We start from the raw sequence: 25,023 nt of genomic DNA, 5'->3' as shown, positions 1-25,023 counted from the left end.
GAGAGACTGATGGTTTATTAAGTTTGTATTAAAAAGCTTGAAAATAATTGCCCTGGTTCACTTTGTCGTTGGTCTTTGTGGTTCAGTTGGTGAAGGCGAGTGCACTGAAGTCACTGGTGCGTAGCCATGTCATTAGCGAGCATGAATAGTGCTTTTAAGTTAGAGATTGCAGGTTTCGTGTCTACAACATAGTTTCAGGAACAAAGTTGCTCTTACACATGACATTTCATAACACATTGTTTTATTTCCTCTGCCTGTAACGCAGATATGCCAGTACACAAGCAACACTGCTAGCTCTTGGCACTTTTTTCTTTTTTCACGCCCTGCAGACTTGGGCCAAGTGCCATTGCACACACGTTTAATGCGAGTGTGACTCTGTCTACCCTGATAACCTCTTAGCTTAGGCTCACATTTAAGTCGAGGCAGGATAAACCAGTCAACTGGATTCTGAGGTGTACTCTGCACAGCGTGTATAGAAGGCAGAAGAACCTTGGATACGATGAAAATGCCCATTTGTAGATTAGAGAAATGATGTGGCATATTTTGTGGTTCAAGTGAAAAAGCAGAACTGCATAATCAGTGTGATGAGGCGGACATCAGTCATCACTTTAACTGTGTAAACTGAAAAACCGAGTGAAAGATATGTTCATTATTTACGTTTTACTCAGTGTCTTCAAGGATGTGGGCTGGTAATGGGTGCTTTTGGTGCAGGGAAAAAACATTTTATGTAAATAGACATATCAAGACAGAACAAGTGGACTGAAGCCCAGAAACCACTAAAAAATATAAGGTAACTCAAGTCTTTGGATGCTCAGCTCATTTTGCAGTTTTGAATTTGAATTTAGTTTGGTAATGTCAAACTAGGGAAGGCAATCGGATGATACCCCCACATAAATTAGAATATTTACAACGATGGACGTGTAATTATAGAAAAAAACCCTGATGTCTAGGACTAAAAAATGCATCAGATTTAAGGATCAGTGCCTGGGTTGCCATTACTGAGAGCTGCGTCACTGCTGTTTGTTCTGATGAGAGGTTGCTGAACTGTATCATGCCAGCACCGACCCTGCTGACATATCTTTGTCCCTTTGGGGCTGCCTCATCATTGCTTGTCTGTCTGCATGTCCCCTGATACACTCGGGGCTTGATAGGCAGTGCAAAGTTCAGCGTGTGTGTTGGTTTATCTCGGCCGCTGATACAGGCTCTGGTGGGAGTGTGTTTATCTTGGTACGTGACACGGTGTTTGTGCACAAGTGTTGGGTCATTCTCAAAAATACTGGGGTGGGGGCTGGGAGTCGGAGCTCCTGCAACAGAGGCAGAAAGGAGGCGTTAGTGATATCAGCTCCCTCTTTATCCAGGATTTGTCATGGTATACAAAGCATGAGTCACTGTAATGTGTGTGGTTGAGATCAGAGATGTCCAGTAGCTGGAATGAAAGGGAAAGGTGCGCTAATGCCAGTCAGTAGTTATTTTCTGCTACTTGTTTAAATTAGGTTTGCTATTTCTGCAAATACATGCAATCATAAATGCAATCTCACAAGTGATGTTTAGTTTGTTAATGATTACTAATAATCATATCATGAATGCTGACATGCACAAAGGCAGTCAGTTTATCATTTTAAAGCACAGTTATATCTCTTATACAATATGCACACGATTGGCCGTTGTCAGTAAATAGATGGACCACTGAACTGACTGATGTTACAGCTCTAGATTAAATTATTTCTCACATTTGATTCTAAAAATCAATGTCGAAGTCATTCCTTCTAAGACAAACATACTTCCTAGACTTTCATGATGCACTTTTGTTGCTTCTTACTTATCATTTGATTACAAGTTGTAAATGGATTAATTTGATTGAAGAGCTCAGACAGAAAAGTCTAAGTCCATCTGACGTGTTTTGTTTTTAATAAGCGTTGTTTTTCTTTTAATCAGGCTCCTATGTTATGTTAACTGTAAATGTAACTTAAATTAATTTATTGGCTTTTAACAAATTGGATATTCTTTTGCAGTCCATGCCTCTACCGCAAAAGATGCAACTGTTAACACTGGAAATCATTAGAGCAGAAATTAAAGCGAAACATTGAAAAAGCTGTTGAGCAAAATCCACAAGATGACATCATAGTTCATTGCTAAGTGACAGCACAAAAAATAAATGATAAACTGACAAAAAAAATAATAAGTACACTATGATCAATGTACTTCAGTGTATCAGTAACTATAAAACCTGTTGTCACGTCAAGTAAGTTAAGATACGAAGTCGGGCATGAAGCTGGCAAACAGCATTACAATAGCAGTCTGAGCAAACTGATAAATCCAAGCTGACCTGGTTGAACGTCACATGATGTGAGTTGTGTCTTCTGATTAGTGGTGCTTTGGCTTTTGCCGACAAAAGGTAGTGCCATTTCGAGTTTTATTTGCCAAAAACTCTTGTTTTGGAAGAGGGTCACTGTGGGATTTAGGGATATTTGAAGCTCGTATGAGATTTTTGACGACGGCTTTTACATCCGAACTCTTCAGTTTGCTTACTTAAATTTATGTTTTGTAAAGCAACATCAGATATTTAGTTGTTCTTAACCTGATCTACAAGCTAAACTCAAGGATGGTGGAAAACAGAAGGGAGGACCGACCAAAGACAGCATGAGGGAGTGTAATATATTTTACCAACCAAGGGAAAATCCAAATGAGAGTGAGACTGGGATCAGAATATAACAGAGACACAAAGAGAGAGACGAGCTATGTGCTGGAAGCAGTGCGACAGTGAAATGTTGCCAGCACCGCTATTGATTCAAACCCAGTGCCAAGCTCACCTCTCAGAACCCCCCCACCTGCTTGTCATAAAAACAGGTGGAGTTCAGCCCAGCTTGTGGTCCCCTCCACGAGACGGTGATGTGGGGGAGCAGTTAATGGCTTTTCAGTCCAACTCCTCTCCCCGTCTATTTCTGGAAGCATGCTAGAGCTGATTGAGCAATGATAAGCTGGAAGGAATTGCGCTTTCCCCCCTGAACATCTCTTCACTACGCCTTATCTGTATCTCAGGAAAACAAAGCATATCAGCCCGACATAGAAGAATGTAACCAGAAGAATGCACGATGTTGTTTTTGTCTTCACCAAGCAGTTGCTAAGTTTAAAATGAAATAAAATGTTTTAGAGGTGAGAAAAAAGTATGAAATGTTATTCTTCTTTTATATCTTCACGTTCAAATCTAGAATGAAATTTAAAATCCTTCCCCTTGAGTAATCAGGGCTCATCTTATCTGAAAGACCTCATTTTACCCCAGTGGAGCACTTTTCTCTCCAACTGCTGGCTTTCTTGTGGTTCCCTGGATATTTAAACTTACAAAGGGAGGCACAACCAGCTCCCAGTTTAGATTCTGGAGACAGATGCCACCTCTAACTCTCTGATCTCTACCGACCCTGAAGAACGGCAATCACTTTGTGTTTTTACACCACTCTGCATCTAATTCATTAGTCATTATTAATCTCTGGCTCTAGTTTGTTTTTGGCCTGGTTTCCCCACCTCACTCCAAACCGGTCTTGGCTGGTGGCCACTTCTCAAAACGTGATTCTGCGAGAGGTTTCTTCCTGTTAAAAGAGAGTTTTTCCTTCCCACTGTCACCAAGTGCTTGCTCAGAGGGGGTTGTTTGATTGTGAGGGTTTTCTTTGTATTACTATAGGTGCGGGTCTTTACATTTCATTAAAAAGCACCTTGAGGCAACTACTGTGTTGTGATATGAATAAAACTGAAATCAAATTCATTTTAGTACAGAGAAAGGGACATTTGTTGAGTCATTTAGCAGGTGACATCTAAGTATTGGAAGCACAATTGCCTTCAAAGACATTTGGGCTGTTTTTAGTGGGCAGACAAAAGCAGTTTACATTTTTTTTTCTAATGTATTCTTGTGCTACACTAACACACTGCACTGACGCCCTTTAGCTATTTCAAACAGCCACAGTTTTAGCGTGGTTAATGTACTGTATATAGTATACATGCCTTTTTAGGAATTGCATGAGCTGTTTCCATTGCATCTGGCATCATGAGTGACAGATACATTGTGCACACGCTGCCACATACACACACTGTGAGCTATATTTAGACTTTCTGATGCATAGTGGGCTGTCCGGTTTGTGTTGTACGCTGCAGATCTCCTCAGCACACACTCACACACCCAGCCGTTTAAACTGCAACTGCTCTTATCTGCAAAAGGAGAGCATAAACAAACCACAGTCCTCTGCCTCAGCCTCTCCTCCCTCTCCACACCTCTCCGGGTGACATACTTCAGTTTCCCTGGTAGTTTATCACGACACTCCCGTACCTGCCAATGGGTCACACCGATATTTTGGAAGTAAAATTTGGAACAGAACTCTGATTTGCAAAGTTACTAAGTTACCCGCATACTAATCTCTGGCAAATATGTAAACAACTTGTAAGGTCAACAGGTCGTCGCCTGCCCCAGACAAACTTCTGCTATTGGGTTAAACTCTCCAAAAGATGATTTTAGAAATTTGGCAGCTTTGCAGTGTCGAAGCAACACGACTCAACATCGACCTGATTAATCGCCGTGGTGCAATTTGTGGTGCTGGTGAGGAAAAGGTAGTATGGGGGGCTGGTGGACACCAGCTATCCGTCACTTCCTGGTGTGTGTGTCTGTGTGCTGGAGTGAAAGACGCAGAGAGGGAGGAGCAAAGGAATCTTCTGCTGTCTCTACAAGGCCCGAGGCTCAGAAGAGGATGATTTGTAGCCAGGAGAGATGCCAAGGCATGCGGGGAAGGAAGGGAGATGGAGAGGAAAATCACACTCGTAGCAACAAAGCATGACAACAACCCAGAGAAATACAAAAGAAACACACACCTTCTTTATGAAATGTGAAGAATAGAGAGCTACCAAAAAGGTCAGCTATAGAAATGAAAGTCTTTTCCACAATATTCCTGTGATGTTTTTCCTCATGCCACCAGCATTTTTGATCTTTATAAATACACTGCATGTCTGGTGATGTCTCACATTCATTTCTGCATTCATACAAAGTGTGTTTAATCCACTCTACCTATAGTGTCTTTCCCACTGCTGAGAAAATATAGCGCTCTAAACAGCTCTCCTGTCTGCTTAAAGTCAGGCTGGATTTATCTGGCTTGTGCTTTGAAGACTTTCATGAATAATATTTGCACATATTAATGAAAGAAACAGCTGGCCAGCTTTTGACTTCAAGTCATGAGATGCACACTTTGTTCCCTTACCTTCGTATGTTTGTGCAGCAGTAGAGTGTTTTTGTCAACAGCTTTAATGTAGGCTCAAGTTCTCAAAGGAAACCTTTTTCCCCTCTCCTGCCTGTCCTCATGTGTGAGTCTGGGATTACACCCATGTGGATCAGTGGGACAGAAAGTCAAAACACGCAGAGGAAAAAGACATCTCTGTAGCATTTGCTGGCAGTGGCAGAGAGCAGTAATTGTGAATGGACCCTTCTATGTCAGTTTTATGCCTTCGAGAAGGGCTTCCACTAAAACCAAAATCGTGTTTAGGGCTGCGAGGGTTGCACTGCTTTCCTCTAAAACGTATTTCAAGACCATTAAACCAGCAATCAGTCCGTGTGTCTGCCATTTGTAAACGGGCAGTTTCTAAGGGGAAGGTTTTGTCAGTTGTTTACAAAGAGATGGCGGGAGCTGAGATCACCATTACTATGGGAACCTGTTTGGGCATCACCAAGAAATGCCTCCACAGCTGGATCAACGCTTACTGACTCACGGCTAAGGAATTTCAACCATCCTTCTAATACGGCTGCCAGGGACACTCACGTGCAGGCCCGAACACAAACTTTCCTGCGTCACTTTCTACGCCAAACGTCTGCAGTCCAGTAAATTTAAAAAATGCAAAAAGAGAATAGCAAGAAAAGATGGTGGATTAAATGAGTCAAACTGAGTCTCATTTTAGCCATTTATAACAGGAATATTTACATTTTTGTCAGGAGTGGACACTGTAGCCACAAGTGGGAACTGTGAGACAATAGTAAATAAAATGTGGTGTACATGTAGTACAGGTCGAGAGTATTTCTAAATCAGTGACCTCATTCAGTTACACATATACAATCGTTGGCCATTTTATTAGGAACACCTTGCTAGTACTGGGTTGAACCATGTTTTTCCTTCCAAACTTCGTGGCACAGATTCAACAAGGAGCTGGAAACATTCCTCAGATATTACTGCACTTGTGATTTTCCCGAGGGTGTGCTTTCCCATGCTTTCTGTGCTTTCTGAGTTGCAGAAGGTTTGTTACTGGACCAGCTCTCCATCATAGTGCTATTGACTCACATATGTCCAAACTGTATACTGGCTTTTCACGGCAGCTAGTTTCAAAGTTCACCACCATTGAAAAGACATTGTTATCCCTTTTATTATTATCATTATTTTAATTATTATTAGCATTTTAGATGTGGTATCACCTCCCCCAGTGGTGTCTGCGGTACTGCTCAGATTGGGCAATGGTCTGAGGAATGTACCACACACCTGTTAACCAACAGCCCAGTATCGCTGAAATGAAGGCAGACTTGAGTTTCCTGCACTAAACCTACTTCCTTTTGCACTGTTGATGGTCACAAGATGTTGAAATAATCCAAAAAAAGTGTACACGTCAGAAAACAGGTGTGAACACCTGCTTAAGTCCAAATATGCTTGTTATACTTTATACCAGTCTGAGAAAACTTTGCTACTTTGTAATTTGCATTTACTTTATAATATGGGATCCGGTCGTTAAGTGATGACGTGATGAATCCTACTTCCGGGCTTTGTGTTGTGTTTAATGTTTTCTATTTTCTTCTATTTAATCCCAAAAAGCTCCTAAAACAGTCAGTGATCACTGTTGACCACTGTTTATTACCACTAATCATTTATTTAAGCTCAGTTTTTAAAACCTTAGGATGTAACTACAGCCCAGCCCATGCAGCAGTATATGAATGACTAACCTCGTATTGTGGATGGATTATCTCAGTTGTTCTCCTGGCTGAAGTTTGGTCCTTTTACAGCATTCATGCGATTACATTTGTTTCTGACCACCATGAACACTTACATTAACTTTTATCCAGTGGAAAAAAAGTTAGCTTGTTTATATTGTGCTAACATAGCTGTGTCGCTAGCGGTCACATAGCACATCTTTATATACCAGCTAGCCAAACTTCAGTAACCCTACAAACGTCACTGCTGTTTAGTTTTCTGTCTTCATTTATGTTGGAAGTGATAACAGAGCTGTACGTTTGAATTTGTTTCCAAAACCCCGCAGTCAGGACATGCTATATTGTATTTAGATAGAAGCTAGCGAGCTAACTTCCTGCTAACTTCTAACTCTGTTAAATGTCATAAATTCCGTTTTCATGGATGCCTCGATGTTAAACTCAATTGTTACACCTGGTAGAGCAGAACGCTGATCATTTTATTACAGATGAAAGACTTTAGACAGTTTTTCAACTCTCAGTAATGCCATAGTGATCGTTTGATATATGGACCTGCAGCGGAGTTTAGGCCCAGACACGGCTAGTGACGTCAGACTTAACGACCAGATTAGATCCTACCTATTATTTAAACGACTTAAATTGAGAAGTTAGTTTATAAGTAGATAAAATTAATGCTTCATCTATTTTATTTATCATTCTCAGTTAAAAGTTCATCAAGACAAAGTCACATTACAGACTTTGTAACATGTAAAACTGGACCATATGAAGAGGCTGTGAATGTAGGATTATTAGTGCTATGTGATATTGCAAACCCAATACCAAGTTAATGCAGGGCCAGTATTTCCAATATCGATACCAATAGTTTTAATCTATAAAGTTTATTTGGGGTATAACAGTGTGTCATGGTTTAGGAGATGAATCATCATCAGTTTGCATATTCTGTACATATTTTAATGATCACTAAATCACTGTGATTTCCCCTTTCTTTCCTTTTTTTTATACCTGGAATTTACATGTTTCTGTCTCTAAAGCAGTTTGGTCACATTGATCCAATACCAGCATCAGCATTGGAATCAAAGGATTATGTCGATCCTCGGAAATCAGAGTTAGAAATTGTTGTCATGTTGTTTCAATGTTTAACTGGTGGCTAAAAGATGAAAAGTTAAAGTTGTGATATTAAATTAAAAAAGAAAACAGAGATCAGTTTCTTTAATTTAAATTTTGTTGTTTACTTTTAAAATTACCAATAACACTGCACCAAGCTATCTTAAGGAACTTTTAAACCCATATGCTCCTGCTAGGGCTTTAAGGTCATCCTCACAGTTACTGTTGGTTCAGCCCAGATCTCGACTGAAATCTAGAGGTGATCGATCGTTTGCTCTAGTTGCACCGGAGCTGTGGAACAATCTCCCGATTGGCATCCGGGCGTCTGATTCTATTCATTCTTTTAAATCACGGCTAAAAACATATCTTTTTAAACTTGCCTTTTCTACCAGTTAAATGCTGGCTTGCTTGCAGTGACCTATTGACCTATTGTATTGTATTGTATTAAATTCTCTGCTATCTTTCCATTATTGGTGTCTTTTATCATGGTGGTACAGTCTTACCTTGCTATAACCTATGTGCTGCAGTTTACTCTTATTGGTGGCTTTTATCTGTGAACATAATCCGTTACTCTTATGTATTTGATGTTAATGTGTGAAATGTTTTATTTTTTATTGTTTTATGTAAAGCACTTTGGTATGCCCAAGGCTTTTAAATGTGCTCTATAAATAAAGATTGTTGTTGTTGTTGTAATTGCTTTAGAAATATTGTTCCCAGTCCTTTAATCGGCATCTGAAATTAACTGCATTGTGTAATGTTGTGTAGTTGTGTAAGACATGCAGGCTTATTAAACTAATACAAACTGTCAGGTATCATCCAAGGCTATTTACCGGGGCTTCATCATTTGTCACATGATAAAACGGTGTATAACACAAACAAATAGAGAGGAGTCATTTACTCTGCAATCCATTTTGGGCAGAGGGCATATCTGAAATAATGGCTTAATTAATCGCTCTGTGTGGGTGACTACAAATTCATATTCTCTCTGCAATTAAGAGCCACATGAAACCTGGATAAACATATGCTTCTTACCCTATTTCCGAGGTATTTTACTGCAAGCCCTCTCCTCCAATGAATTGCTGTGTTCACGGTTTCTTACCAATAATTGGCATGAAACTCCAGGCCCCTGGGGTGAAAATTAAAAGTTTTATGTTCATCTTCACGAAAAATCAATACAAATGTATATATCTAAGTATCTAAATCTTTATTTCCACTCTAGCTGCACAATAATCAGCTGACTGAACTCTCTCCCCAACTTTCTCTTCTCCCAACTCTTGCATTAACCAGTCAAATCTGCCTGAGCTTTAGCCGGTATGGCAATCCAAGTCTTATTAGCAAACAATAGATTACCCAACCCTGAAACAAGCCACACCGCATAAATGCTGCGCGGCTTGTTTTGGTCAAGCAACACAGGTGGACTAAATGATGTCACTTCTCTCCCACACAGAACAAAGATGCTAGAGGGTACTCTTTATGTGTAGGCCCACTTCATAACATGTGTGTGTGTGTGTCTCGGTGTGTGTGGGGGAGAGGTGTTGATGGGCCCTCGGTGGGTGGCGTTGCATAAGAACATTAGTGCTGAAGCAAGGTTTGATGGAAAATTAGGAGGGGGAAGGGAGGGACCATCATTTGATGTCTCTCTGTCTCGCCTATCCACCCATTCTCTCTGTGTCTGTCTCACACAGGACAGCACACACACACATGGACTAAGCCCAGCATGCACTGGTGTCTGTCTGAGTCAGCTGCGTGGATCATGGTTTGTAGAAATATGCCCACTGAGCAACTGCAACAAGTAAACACATGATTATACCGGGCTAACATCACCGATCAAACAGACAAGCAGAAAAAGACACGGACGCGTAGCAAAAAGTAAACTAGAAAAAAGCAGGTACTCTGGCTCTAGTGGACACGGAAAACTTGCTCTGTTTAAAGACAGTGCAACTTATATCAATAGCGTTTGCCCTCTCTTCTCCATCAGCATTTAAACATCCAAACATGTCTCATAATTATTTATATTTCTAAATATTCTGTCAGCTTGAGAATGAGAAGCACCTCAGAAGGGTCAGTTTGATTTCATGATGCCATAAAGTGGACAAAGTACAAGCCCAGTGATGTGGATCTTATTATTGCCATTCTTTTGTTATTACACCAAACTGCATTGCATTGCAACTTTATTTTAAAAGGCTCCATAAATGGCGTTGTTGTCAGTGTGCGAAGAAGTTAACATGTCAGTGACATTTAATAACCTTTTAAGTTGAGAAACTTTAGTAAACAACAGCTACCACAAAGGCCAAGAAAAAACAAAAAACAAAACAATGGTATGAATGTGGTGAGTGTGAACAGCAGGGCGGCCAAGCGATGAGCTGAAAAAAGAAGCACTGCAAAGCCAAGAGGACATGAAGATCTGGGTGATAATCTTTGGAAAGTCTTCATTACCAAAACTGATTTACAAGTCACCAAAAGAACAGAACAACAACAACAAAAACTATTTGTTTGTTTCACTAAAAACCACAGACTGTATATAAAAGATGGAAGAAAACAAACTACTGTGGGGATGCTGCAACTCCAAATTAGCACTAACAAATTGATAAAATAATAATAGAATATAACCCTACAAGAAGTACACTTCTTGGATTGTTTATAAGAATAATTAACGAGATGCCATAATATATGTTATTTACCTGATTTCAGTTCATTTTTAAGGTGGCACGGCAAGGTCAAATGGACTACAATTAAAAAAAAAACACTAAATAGAAAAACACAGCAAAAGCATATAAAACCAGTAGAAGCAGAAAAAAAACAAATGTCATAAAACAAAATGCAGTTGTTTATGTGGACACAACAACACGACGAACCAGCTGCTGAAGTGCTGAAGTTACAGAAACCAAAACATGTGACGGCCTGCACTGAGACATTTAAAAGAAACAAAGGGTTCATCGGTGCTGTGAGGGGAAAAGATAATGCCTGTTTAAATCCAGTGATTCATATAATACTGTAGAAACATGTTTGTTATTAGCCATTTATTGTTTTGTTTTGTGATTTAAAAAATTTTCTTTTGCAGAATTTATTTCTATTTCTGTTGTGTCTTATTCAGCTTTTGTTGGGTTTTGTGTGCTTTTGTAGTATTTTCCGGTGTGCTGGTGTTTTCCTCAGCTGCAGTGCATTTATTCACTCAGAGCCAGCGTACACTTCAGCAGAGATGGGCAGCAACACATTACAAGTAACGCGTTACTGTAATCTGATTACTTTTGGGTAAAGGACATGAACTCAAAATGTTGAAAAAACATCTTGAAACGTGCTATTTGTGCATCTGTTTAGCACATAAACATGTTATCATATTTGATCTCATTATAAGCTTTACACTATATGGACACTGTAATAGAGACATATTTGTACTTGTGACTTTAAGGTTTGTCTCAAAATAAGCGAGTTCCCTCATTTAGGCCACATTCCTCCTAAGTTAGCTTTCATACAGAAGTTCTCCATCTCGAGTGTTGTGAAATTTTTTATCTCTCACTAAGTGACACAACTACCGCTTTCGATGACCTGCTACTTTGTAACTTTTGGTTCAGTCAGCTATTTGTCTTCAGTTTAGATGTCAGTATGTTTGCGTGCTAGCTGTTTGGACATGTTAACACAGGCTTACAGGTGCAGAATCAGTGAACAGCATCACATCAATCCTCCAGCATTTTACATTATCAACAATGAGAACTCAACATATTGCTTCTGTCCTGACAGTGTGTAGAAACCGAGCTCTAAGGGAATAATTGGAGCCTCTTTTTGTGGCCCACTGCACTTGCAGCTTGAGGAAGGAGGAAATAAAGACTGTTTTATCTTAAGCAGGATTAAATGCTTAAGGAGGTAGAAGAGGTGAAGGAAAACAAGTGCTCTGACTAAATCTTAAGCATGGTTTCAATTAGTTTAACTCCAGAAAACCGTTGCACGGCGCAGTGAAATGATACTGTTTTAGTGGTCTCGACAGAACACTTGAGCAGTCAGTACCCAAACGCAATCCTCCATGATACTGAGGAATGTTTGGCAAGGTGAAAGCCTCAGACAGCCTCCTCTCTGTGTGGAGTTTTACAGCAGTCACATTTCAGCCCTAATTTATACTTCATCTTTCACTCATGCTTTTTTGTTTCTCAGGCTGATAGCAATCCACAGCAGGCCAATAAAACACCATTTTCATATTTTGATACAGTGCCTGCTGTGCTGTCAGTCATCATGGAGGATTACTAGAACTGTTACGAGTTCTCTGGCAGCTGGTTACAGCCAAACGAGGACAAGGAGGAAATGTAAATGGAGAAGCTGGAGAAGGGGCTTTGGCAGGTCATGTCGCACCATGTCACTGAAATGTGATCTGTAGGTCCCACATGAAGGAGCGCAGCCAGGAGCTGACAGACCTTTTTAGTTGTTCGCCCTGTGCCATGTCTAAAAATCAAGTGTTCTTTTGAAAAACAGAAAAAATCTAAGTGATATTGGCCAAGAGACACAAAAATGATGACATCCATATTGTTTCCAGACCCACTGGAGTGTTTGCCTAAGTAACTGTTTGCAACTAAGCTACAACGACTGGGCCGTGATTAGCATGTGGGTCTGTTAACACAGGTTTTGAGCTCAGGGGAATATGAAAATATTTAACACGCTCTATCTAATGTGTGCAGTTTTCCAGATTTTTGTTGTGAATGTTGTCTATAAATGGAGACATCAGAGGATAATTCTGTATACACAGAATTAGGAATCCCCAAAACGTGAAACTTAATTAGATGCATCATACCGGCAAAATGAAAATAACTTTCTCAAGAAGGACGACGATGATGTAAAAGCACCTAAAGAAATACTTTAACTATGTCACTAAAGTTAAAACAGGTCATGTAAAGTAGTGCAGTCTTGAGTTATTCTTCATTTCTTCATGTTTTGCTTGGAAAAAGGAAAGGAGATAATGGGAAATGTATACTTGCATAGGTAAACGTATGAAACAGAGCTTGTACAGTTCTAACAAGCTTGAAAGTCAACATTTTGGAGGATCACCTTTACTCTTCAACACTGAGAAGAGTAAATGAACCCACTCGTCATGTCTTTAAGTAGTGCTCAGGAATATTTCTCCAGGCTTCTTGAAGGATATTTAAAACTCTTCTTTGGATGTTGATTGCCTTTTCTTGTGTTCTCTGTTGACTGATGATCCCACACTCAAAAATGTCGAGGTTCAGGCTCTGGGGAGGCCAATCCACGAAAAATAGTTTTCCATGGTGTATATTTCCATACAGGTTTTTATTGCCTAGGCAGTGTGTTTGTGATCATTGTCATGCTGAAAAATGAAGCTGTTGTCAATCAGACTTTCCAGATCGGATTGCATGGTGAATAAAAATGTGATTGTACTTCAGCCTTTTCTTCATGTTCTGACCAAAATATAATAAAACAAGAAGACTTTTTCCCCAGGACTGTATTATTATGTGAATATTGTTGATGTTAATGCTGTCATCAAAAAAGGACCATTACATTTTCAAACATGTTTCCAATTTGAAATTCATTCCATCAGCAACTGAATTGCAGTTTGCAATTGCAATTTATGTGAAAATGTATCAATGATTTATACATGTGAAATCGTGAATATGTGTGTGTAAGGGCACTCATACTTCTGTTTCTATTCCTGGCACACTTCTCAGTTCACATATGTGCGCGCGTGTGCATTTCATTGGAAATCAGTTTGATTTAAGGCAGTTCTTGGCTGTGCTCCACTGCTACTGCAAACGTCAGCAGCCTGGCCAGCGGCTGAGAGGGATGAGGGTTTGAGGGTGTGGGTGGTGAGGGGTTAGTTAGCAGATGGAGGGAAAAGGTTGAGGAACTAAAGGTAGGAAATGAAGAATAGGCTGGTGACATGATAAAGAGTTTAGCAGGGACATGGATGGGTGGAGAAATAAGGCAACTGAGGGAGGGAAATAGAGAGTGATGGCTGGAGCTGCATATGGAGAGGAGGGATGAACAAAAGGTGAAAAAGTATGACTCTGATCATATACCAGATACAGGCATGATAAAATACTATATGGACACAAAGCACAAACTTAACTACCACTTAGTGTTAAGATAAGAGTTCACTTCAAAGCACAATAACCAAGCAACCTTAGTAACAGTGTGCTGTCCCAAGTGACCCCTGTCAAATACAAACACTCTTGCACAATCTTCAGAAATTAATCAGTGACGTGAACGTCCTCAACAGGCAGACAGGTGGATGTGGGCTGACAGCAGAAAGCACAGCCCTGTAACAGTATGTGACAGGCTGCGGAGTCAGAGATAACAATGAGCCAGCTCAGTTCCCAGCAGGAAGACAGTCTTTAATGAAGCCAATAGTTGGGCTGCCTGGGGAGAAAGGATGTTATTAGCACAGGACAGAAGTCTCTGTTACAGGTAGCTCAAGTTAAGGGGAAAAAAACAGGAAGCAAATTCGGGATTTCAGCATTGCTTTTTGCAGATGATCTCATGTTGGCTTAGAGGTGGTGACCTCCAATCGCACTGGAGCAGTTTGCGGCTGAGTGTGAAGCAGCAGGAATGAGAATTTGCAACTCCAAGTTGGAAACCGTTGTCAGCCGGAAAAGGGTGGAGTGCCCACTCGATGTCAGGGAGCAGTTACTGTCCCAAGTAGAAGAGTTCAAGTGTGGTGTCTTGTTTACTCTGGGTCTTGTTTAATAGTGAGGGGAACACGAGATTGACAAATGGATTGGGGCGGTATCCGCAGTGATGCGGATGCTGCACCAATTTGTTGTTGAGAAGAGAGAGCTGAGCATAAAGCAAACTTGTCGATGTACTGGTCAGTCTGCATTCCTACCCTAGACTGGAACACTAAACATAACCTCCTTATAACCAGGTTATGTGTTCAGGTCACCATGGTCATTTTACTGTGGTGATTTATGCAGTTAAAAAGACAGCCAACTCCGTCACACAAGAAATTCTGACTAACCCATTCATTTCCTCCATGTTACACACCTCTGCTGCATACTACACAAACAAAAGCAAACATTTTTTCACATCTCAAAATTTAAACTCAAAATCATTCTCACACATAAGTTTTCTTAACATGGCTCCATCTCACAGCTTGTTTTAAAGAGCTTAATGATATGAATTCTAGTGTAATTCCAAAGATAGCAAATCTGTTTTTAAATCACAAATAACAGTGAGGACCTTTAAAAGATTGCTTAAAAGTGGGGTTGGCAAATTCATTAATATGCTCTAGGCTAAATATGATTTTCAGTTTATGCTAGTGTATCTATTCTAGCAAATATTATTACTTATTACCAGTGATGGGAATAACAGTGTCACTAGTAACAGCATTACTAACGGCATTAGTAGTGTGTAGATAGTTTTATGTTGTGTGTCAGAACAATGAGGCGACTGCTGTCTCCAGGTAGAAAATAGGAGTGATACACCTGCTGCTGTCAGACCTGCAGGTATCAGGCTGTGATGTTCTCCTTTATAGTGGACAGAAATATTTGGACTGGCACAAATAATTTGTGTGGCATCTTATTGAATGCAGAACAGCTGACTGTTATGTAAATAGTCTGAAATGTTTTTTTCTTTTTAAAAGGGGGTAAAAGGTAAATGGCTGCAAATAACTTTGTTTGCAAAACTTGTGCATATCATTTTCAAATTGACAATTTATATTTGCATTTAAAGTTATGAAATATGATTCATTAAGGTTTGTGGTTGTTACAGTAAAAATACAACTTGTTCTACTCTGATTTGATTTGATTTTTGTTTGATTTTAGATCATTTGTGTTAATGCAGTATATCAAAATGAAAACATAACTGTAAATTCAGACACGTGAGGTTGTGCTGAAAACAATGATACCAAACAAGGCAAAGTAAATAGTTTGTGTAATGTAGAGGAAACATCAAAAGTAGTTAAAAAGGGCCAATTATACCCTGGACCCTGGAGTAACGCAATAGTTACTTTTCAAGTAATGAATTACTTTTAGAATCTTGTAACTCAGTTACTAACTCAGTTACTTTTTGAAAAAGTAACTAGTAGCTATAATTAATTACTTTTTCAAAGTAACTTGCCCAACACTGCTTATTACTATTGTTAATTATTGATTACTGCTTGGCGAGTACTTTTTGCTGACAGCTCCTTTCTTTCGCACAACATGTGGCTGAGGCTATCTCCAAACAACCAAACCAGTTGTGGAGAGATTTCAGCTGCAGCACTGTATACCAGCTCTAATAATCAAATTCATGCAAGCAACAGCGATAGCAACCACTTGCCATCCAGTTGCAGAATACACACTTTCCCATAATGACCATTGGTTACCAGGAGAAGGGGCTTTAGAAATCTATTTCACAGCAAATACCATGCAGACACAACTGGTTTCAAATATGCACTTTTCCCTAGTGGCCAGTGGGTGCCAGGTGGTTGCTAGCTAGTCTTTAGCCTAAGCAAACTAGCCTGTAGTCGGTGGATGGGAAATGTGTTATCTGTATTGCTTTTTATTTATATTCATTTTAGATAAAAACACAAGTAAAAGAAGAAAGATGCATGCAAGGTGAATTTAAATATAATGGAAATAATTGAAAATGAAGAAAGTAAAGAAGAGCATATTGCCTCCTGTTCACTCAAAGTGGACAACCTCAGACATTTCTAGCTGCAGTGAGCACAGAGCAGTATTATGGGATTTGGATTTTCTGTCATCTCTCCTTCATACTGTAACCTTTGAGAATGTAACCAGGGTCGTTAAGCCAGAGATGAACATATAATGTCATCCTTAGGTCGTAAGCTTCTTCCTCCCACCCTGCAATTGAAACGGCAGTTGTATTCATGGTGGCTTGACAGTCTCACACAATAGACACAGTAATGGGTGGGTGCATTCCAGCATGCGCCACACACACACGCACACACACACAAAACAGAAACATATACAGGCTTACTGAGACCACAGGCTTTCAGCGAACCACAACATAAAGATCATCATTTAGACTCCTGACTTCCCTTTCACGGGGAACTTCAGACACTGATTATATGATGCTTGTTTGCATATATGCTTTTATATGTGTTTATGGGTGAGACCAGAGAACAATTTTAAGATCAAATTTGTGAGGTTAAAAAATTGGAACACTTTGAAATTTTGTCTGCAACCAATTCCCTTAGCACCCACAAAATGAACATCCATGAGTTTAATCTGGGTGGCTGAACACGGTTTAAGAATAAGCAAAAAATAAAATAACTTGACAAAGAGCCTGGTTTTTATTTCTAATACTTTTCCATATACTAGCAGACCCACTGAGCAGAGGGCGATCCTTCCTTTCTACAAAACAAACAAAATCACTTCTTCAGCAGAGAAGCATGCACATCTAAGATGAGGGGACAGTTGTGGATAAAAGCCTTTAATTTATTCACAACTGTATAGTCTCCTTTGCAGAATTACAATATATATATATATACATATACATATATATATATGGATTTAAAGTTTATGCAGGTGCACTCTGAGACTCAAAGGCTTTATTATCTATTATAGCTATTTGCCATAAATATTTCCAAAGATGTAAAATGAAAGCTCTGCAGATAAACAGAGGATTCAGGGACTAAAAAACATATCAATAATAAGCATATATGTTTTTTAAATCAGCTTTTTCTGGAGAAAAAGAAGAAAAAGAAAGAAAAAAGCGAAAACCCATTGAGAGCTAAAATTATATTAGACACGTACCAGACGAGAAAAAATTACCATCAACCATTCAGATCCAGTTCCTGTTCCAGTAATAGAAGCTCTGGAGAGTGCTGTCACATGGTTGAAACTCAGCATGAACCATTTATTTCCACCAGTATGGGGTTTCTCACTGACAGACTGATATTTAAAGTTGACATCTGATGAAGCTGTTGACAGTTTCAGCTATTGCAATAGCGCAGCAGGGATGCTTAAACTTTTCTGTATCGTAATATTTTAGCTTTTTTTGTTGCCATAATCCTAATTGATTGATGAGCACAGCAGTATTTATTGCAATTAAACTTGAATCATTTTTATAGTAATTCCCACATGCTATAATAGAGACACAAATAGAACAGAACAGAAACTGAAATGCTTCAAGGGTTAAGATGACAGAAGATCTTCACAGCTATGTCAGCTCGGCAGCCCGAACAGCAAAAGTCTGCCACATGGGAGTGTCCAGGCAAATGCTATCTATGACAGGCTTCTTGATAAAATGCAGATCTATTTGGTGTAATCAGATATGAGAGTCTCGTGCTTTCGTTCACAAAGGAAGATTGATGCATTGAGTGACAGAGTTTCACTCTGAGAAAATAAATCTTGGTTATAGATGATGGATTTTCTGTTTGACTATAGTAGACTATCAATCCTTTGAGTTTACACTCTTACGGCTCAGTGACTGCTGTTTCTGATGTATCCAGTTTTCCCTCTTTTTGTTTTGGGGTTCAGGTTCATGTTGTGTATGAATTAAAAATAAAAATAAAAAGTATAGTTATATCAGAAATGTGGTGCTGTTGTTTCTTTATATTTTACTTAAGAAGTCAGATTTTCTTGTCAATTTTTAAAATCTACAGAACAAACAAAAAAGCAAAGAAATTTGCATCTTTGGGCACTTTTTGCTGGAAAACAGTTGCAAAAACGTTGGATTTGTTCCCATTTTTTAGTTGAATCTGTGAAAAATGCCAAAGATAACACAAAATTGTATTTTTTTTTTTTTACCAATAAGGTGATCACCTGGAAATTGAACAAGTGGAGGACAAAGGAAGACGTGGCATCTGGCCCTTCAGTTGATCCATCAACTGTTCACTGAAGCCTCATCAGAAATAGTTTAAGAGGAGTGGCGGCTGTGAACAAGCTTCTCTCGGGGAAGTGAAACAGGAAGAAAGGGCTGAGCTATGCCAAATTACACAAGAACCTAAGAATTATGGAGTGATGACTCCAAATTCAAAATATGGAGAACAAATCATTATCAATATGTATAGAGCAGGTCATGAGAGAGGTACAACTATGAGTGCCTACAGTTATCTGTAAAACACGCTGGGAGGCTCTGTCATTGGGGCTGCATCTAGAAAGCATCTCATTAGCAACGGCTTCATTTCTCAGCAGGACAATGAACACAAATACACTACCAATGCACTCAAAGCATACCTATATAGAAAAATACATACTGGGAAACTACCAGTCATGGATTGGCCTCCCCAGAGCCCAGACCTCAGCATTATTGAAGCAGTCTGGGATCATCTTGACAGAGAACAGAGCAAAAGGCAGCCAACATCAACAGAACAGCTTTGAATATCCTTCAAGAAGCAAGAAGAACTATTCCTGAAGACTACTTTAATGCCATTATGCTATTTGAACAGTCAAATACTTTGCAAGTGTCATCCACCCATTGATATGCACATTGGTATAACATATTTTTTTCTATGCTTTTTTAAAAATCCCTTTTTCTGGCCAATAACTGGTCACATAGGCACAATATGCTGTTACCATTCATGTGCACTAATTTAACTAACAAGATAACAGAACTAGAGTAACACCCCCTTTCCGGTATTTATTCTAAAGGTAACCAGATGCTGGTTGGAGCTTTGTGGTAAGTTATGATACTTTAAATCTTCTCACTGAATACATGTTTCCTCAAAATGACAAATTATTCCTTTATTGAATATAAAATGAGCGGGGAAACTCCAGTCAAGCAGTTTTTTTCTGCCATTGGTAGAAGTAGAATACGCTCACAAATGCGAGACCATGAGAAAGCCACAGCTCGGTGGCCTCACGTTCTCACCACTAACACTATGTTTGTCTGTAGAGGAAGGCTGAAATAGATAGTACCCCAGCCAAACTATACAAAGAGGACATCTGATGCAGAGTGCTAAGAATAAGGACATGAGTCAACAGTGCTGTTCCCAATATGAAGGGGCAGGCATCTGACAGTGACACATTTTGCTGGAGAAGAGACAGAAGTTGGTCACTGTTGGTTAGTGTTTTACATTTTTTCCCCCATAACATTTGAATTTACAGTATTTTCAGATGTTCCAGTAACAAATTCCCCAAGCTGAGATATTTATTTAATTATTATGATGCGTTTGAGGGCCGGACGGTCTATGTGTCTAAACCTTTATGTACTTTATATAAGAGGTGGACTTAGCTAACGTAACGTTACTCAAAGGTTTGTCCCGTTATGCGGCTGCACTTTGGCATCATGGCCAATGCGTCTTTGTTTTTTGAGCTAGATGTGACCATATTTGGACAAGATGGTGGGGTGCTAAGTTAACACTATCAAGCTTGGTTACCAATCCGTCTCTAGAAACCATTTAAGTGTATCAAACGGACATAGATATTAGCTAATTTGTGCTAAGTGACATAGAAATAGAATTTTACTCACCGGAACTGGAGCACAGACTCCAGACACAGACTGGGAAAGCCTGTTAGTCAAATAAACCCAATAAAAAGGCTCCAAACCGCACTGCAAGAGGTCAAATTCAGCGAATTAGCGATAATGATGCCTTAGCATACAGTAACAGCTACAGCTTCCTCTGTCTGCACCCATCTGTCAATAATAGTCACCGTGTATAACTCTAAGTCTGAATACAATTTTAGTTAATGACCCCAGCGCAGTGTTCATGTATGGGGAGACTGTAACAGCTGTACAAGTTGCAGTGTTAAGATAATTCTCTGCTTGGTTGAAACATGTAATACGAGTTGTTATCTGATCTCTTCTTCCTAAAGTCTTACTGAAAGTCTTGCTGCTGATCTTTGAGAAAGCAACTGGAGTCTGGAGCAGATTTCATGAGGCATTGCACAATGATCTTCTTAAAAGCAGGTCAAGCTCATCTGAGACCACACACCCTGAGGATGCACACACACCCGTTCTCGTAGCTCAACCTCCCCTCCTGGTTCAGGTCTCTGTTTCCAGCCACTGACAGGTCAGCAGGGCCTATTCATAGTAACACACAAATCACTGTCTTATTGTGAGAGAGAGAAACATTGACCCGCAGTGACACAGGACAGGGTTTGGCTTGCTTCTGATTTTTTGAAAAGTCACAGTGAATAAGGAAATAGAGGTGGCACACACAAAAATGCTCTTAAACACACAACCACCCACAGACCGCTCCTAAGTGATATTTTCTCTCTTTTCCCGTTAGCAGCTCATAATAGCATTTTTTTTCATGCAGACTCTGTGGCTCTCCGTGTTCACCCTCACTTTTCACGTCGCTGTCACGTCTCGGTGGTCGGGAGATGTGTCTCACCATTCTACCCGTCTGTCCTTGTTTATGTAGGTTTGTGTAAGTTATGTGATTTTTTTTTTTAATTTTGCCACTATAGCTCGTTCTTGATCTTCACTGTCCATGTCTCGACATTCGTATAGTGTGCTATTACAGGGTAAAGTATACAGAGAAATGACATCTATTTGACCCACTTTCACTGACTCCAACCAGATTTGGCAGAAAGATAAGAAAGCTCTCTGCCAGTAATCTGTTAGTAATCACCTATATAGCATTAAAATAGCACTGGGTCTTAATCCAGATGCTCTCATTAGTACGCTTCCATGTAATACAATATGTACCCTGTGTACTTACTCTAACAAAGATAGGATTTCAGCAGGCTAGTAAACAGACTGGCAATTATGTAGTGCTTTTCTATTTAATTTGAGTACTTAGAGAGCTTTCTCACTACAAGCCCAGTCACACAGGTGGGTGTGGTAGTGCAAAAAAAGTGTTTTTCTCCATACCTAATCTCTTTTAACCTAAAATTCTTCACTGATGTAGCAGTGGTGTTTAAAGTTTATGAATTTCACAAAAAACACATGTTTTTTATTAAATATTTTAATTTGGGTTTTAATCAGAGCCATTGAATGGAAGAGACTGTCATGGTTGGCTGTGTGGCAAGCAGAAGTGGTGGACCCAAAATTGCAGAACTCTTGGAGATGGGAATAAACTGAAAACGCAGCTTTATTGCTGGAGGAAAGATTCACGAAATAAAACTTACAAAAACAAACCTCTAAACCGAGGTGCTGGAGGACAGGACATTACAAACACACAGCAAGTTGAGAGTACGACGCGACACTGACACAAAGAAACACAGGTGTGATGCCTCAAAGGCATTTATTTCATTTATCTTTAATGTTTGCTTAAAGTAATTCTTTTGTATGTATTTAAGTTAGAAAGAACAGTAAAAAGAGTTAAAAATGTTAAGAAGCTTTAATTTTGAAGGTGAACTTGCTAATAACCTCACTTCCTGGTGGGCTACCTGTATTGCTTCATTTCCTGTTTAATTCCTCTTCCTGGATCTCTAAGAGGGAGAGTGACATGCGGTCTTGCTCTGAGACTTATCCACAGCCATCCACTTGGGAACATTGTTCAGGCAACGCCTTTTCACCGCTTGTCAAATGAAGATTCTGAGTAAAAGGTCAACTCTACTCGGACTCGTGTATTCATTGACAGAGGTTTAGCTTGGTTTTTTTATCGGAGTTGCTACACTCTGCAACAGAACACTACAGTGAAAAGGCGGCACTCGATGGTCCTACGTGTTCGTGATGGCAGCAAGCAACAAGTCATCGGTATCAAATACCAGGAGCAACGTGACATCAGCATCATCTGTAAGTGCGGCTCGCGCCAGAGCTAAAGCAGAAGCTGCTAAGGTACGAGCATCATATGCTAGCCAGGAGGCTAAATTAAAATTGGAAAAGGCTGCTAGAGAAGCAGAAAGGAAAACTAGAGAAGCTCAAAATCAGTTGGAAGCCGCTAGAATTGATACAGAGCTGGAAGTGCTAACATTAAATCGTGAAGCAGACGCAGCCATCGCTGAAGCACAGGTGTTAGAAGATGTAGCAGAAATGCATGGAAATGTAGAAAATGTGAAATCTGAGTCAGAAGACAGGCTTAGATTGCAACGTACTAGTGAATATGTTTGCTCTCAAAATGATCAGAATCGGTCTACCTTTGCACCAGTATCTGTCCCACCTGTTAAATCTGTAGACCGTGCAGAATCACAAGACAGTTTCAGAACATGGCATCCACCTGTAAGCTTAGCGGAATTCCAACATAGCAATAGCAAGCCCAAGCCTGAAGTGGATAATGGGACGCATCCACCCACAACAAACCTGTCTAAACTGACCAGAGCTGAATTGAAGACCGACGTCGAAAGAACAAACCCTCGCACGTATATAGGTGCTCAATCACAAACACCCCGGCATATGCTTCCAGTGAGCGTGTCACAACCACCAGACCCTCTGGCACAATATTTGCCGCGACGTGATCTCGTTACGTCAGGACTAGGGCTGAACGATTATGGAAAATAATCTAATTGCGATTTTTTGCCCCAATATTGCGATTGCGATGCGATATGCGATTATTTTTTAAGGTCTTTGTCTTCTGTATTATTAAACAAAGACAAGCAATACATCATATAGTATGGCCAATACTATATTACATTAATTTTAAACTGTTCTTTCCTGGAAGACAGACCTCTGTTATGATGACATGAGGTGATGCATGAATTGATGACTGACATTTTTATTTAACTTCTTCAATCACAACAGTATATTTGAACATACACAATAGTTTATTTTTAGCTTACAAACATCTGAGCATAAAGTGCTGACAAGGAACCCTGGTGTAAACATTAAAATGAAAGTCAGTACAATGTGCAGATTGCAGAAATATACATAAAAAAAAATCAGTGGCTTTACCACACTCAGTTTTTCGACATCTGTGAACTACTAGACAGTCATTAAATTAAAAAATAATATTAAATAAATAAAACTAATAAATAAAAAATACACACATCTTACTGATCTCTGCAGTCAGTAACATTACACATAAAGTGCAAACATAATAGCAATTGTATAAACACACACACAAACACGCCTTTAAAATTTAAAGGCGTGAAATTGGACGGTCTAGTTCTGATTAGCGTCACCGCTGTCTCGGTGGAGTTTAATAAACTCGGCCGTCTGCTTCTTGCTATCTAAAATATAACCAGACACTGGTGTAAATTCTCGACTGTCTCATACTTCTGTTTAATAAGTTTTCTGTTTGACGTTTAGTCAGCTGTGTGAAAACCAAGGAGGAACCCACCCGGGGGATTAATAAAGTTTTATTTTATCTAATCTAATAACTTTAATCTCAGCCAAACCGATTTACTCACGAACAAACAAAACACTGAAAAAAGCCCAACAATAACATTTTTAGGTTGTCTAAGTGACTTATATATTACGTTTAACCCGAGCAGCGAAACTCCGCAGTGATCTGAAAATGATGTGCCGGGAGTTGTGCCGTTCTCGGCCGCATCAGTAACCCTCGAGCTCCCGGCTAGCTGTCGAGCTGGTGGGTAGCAGACGCCTCTGAAAACGTCGAAGCACTTTTGCAAATATGGGATATCTTGATAAACCGAGCAGATATTTGATGTTTACACAACTACTTTCTCGCCTGAAAATATGTTAAAAGTTTATTTTGTGACCCTGAAAGATTAGTATGAGTAATTTTAAAACTCAGTAGCGGCCGCCATTGCTGGAAACTGGAGTTTGGCTGGGCCGCGCTATGAATTCTGGGATATGGTAGTAATTTGGACAGCCTTCGGCGCATCGCTGTGACGTAATCGGTCTACAAATGCGGCCTCAGGAGGATGCAGCCCATGAATTTGGACATGTCCAGAGTATAATCGCAGCCTTTGCGGTTAGAAAATTGCACTTGATCATGTCGCGATATTATCGCAAATGCGATATATCGTTCAGCCCTTGTCAGGACTGTACCAATTTGATGATAAGCCAGAGAATTTCCGTGCATGGCGGTCCTCATTCACTAATGCTGTGGCTGAGGTTCAACTTACAGAAACACAAGAATTAGACCTCATGACCAAATGGTTAGGAAAAGAGTCTGGACAGCAAATAAGATGCATACGCTCAGTGCATGTGAATAATGCTGGTTTGGCTCTGCGCAAGGCATGGGAGAGGCTGAATGACTGCTATGGTGCCCCTGAGATGATTGAGCAGTCACTGTTTCAGAGACTTGA

The 25,023-nt window shown here is 39.7% G+C and overlaps 1 long non-coding RNA gene across 1 annotated transcript; it reads right to left on the bottom strand.

Moving 5' to 3' along the window:
- On the bottom strand, nt 1–20,765 carry LOC143418357 (uncharacterized). Its single transcript, XR_013098322.1, has 3 exons — nt 20,396–20,765; nt 19,182–19,254; nt 1–1,304 (listed from the first exon to the last, which is right to left on the bottom strand). It is a non-coding gene; the product is annotated as an uncharacterized LOC143418357 (long non-coding RNA).
- Between the last annotated feature and the right edge of the window lie 4,258 nt (nt 20,766–25,023).

Source organism: Maylandia zebra, linkage group LG4 (assembly GCF_041146795.1).
Source record: "Maylandia zebra isolate NMK-2024a linkage group LG4, Mzebra_GT3a, whole genome shotgun sequence".
In the NCBI taxonomy this organism is placed as follows: domain Eukaryota; kingdom Metazoa; phylum Chordata; class Actinopteri; order Cichliformes; family Cichlidae; genus Maylandia; species Maylandia zebra.
This window is presented reverse-complemented; position numbering and strand designations above follow the sequence as displayed.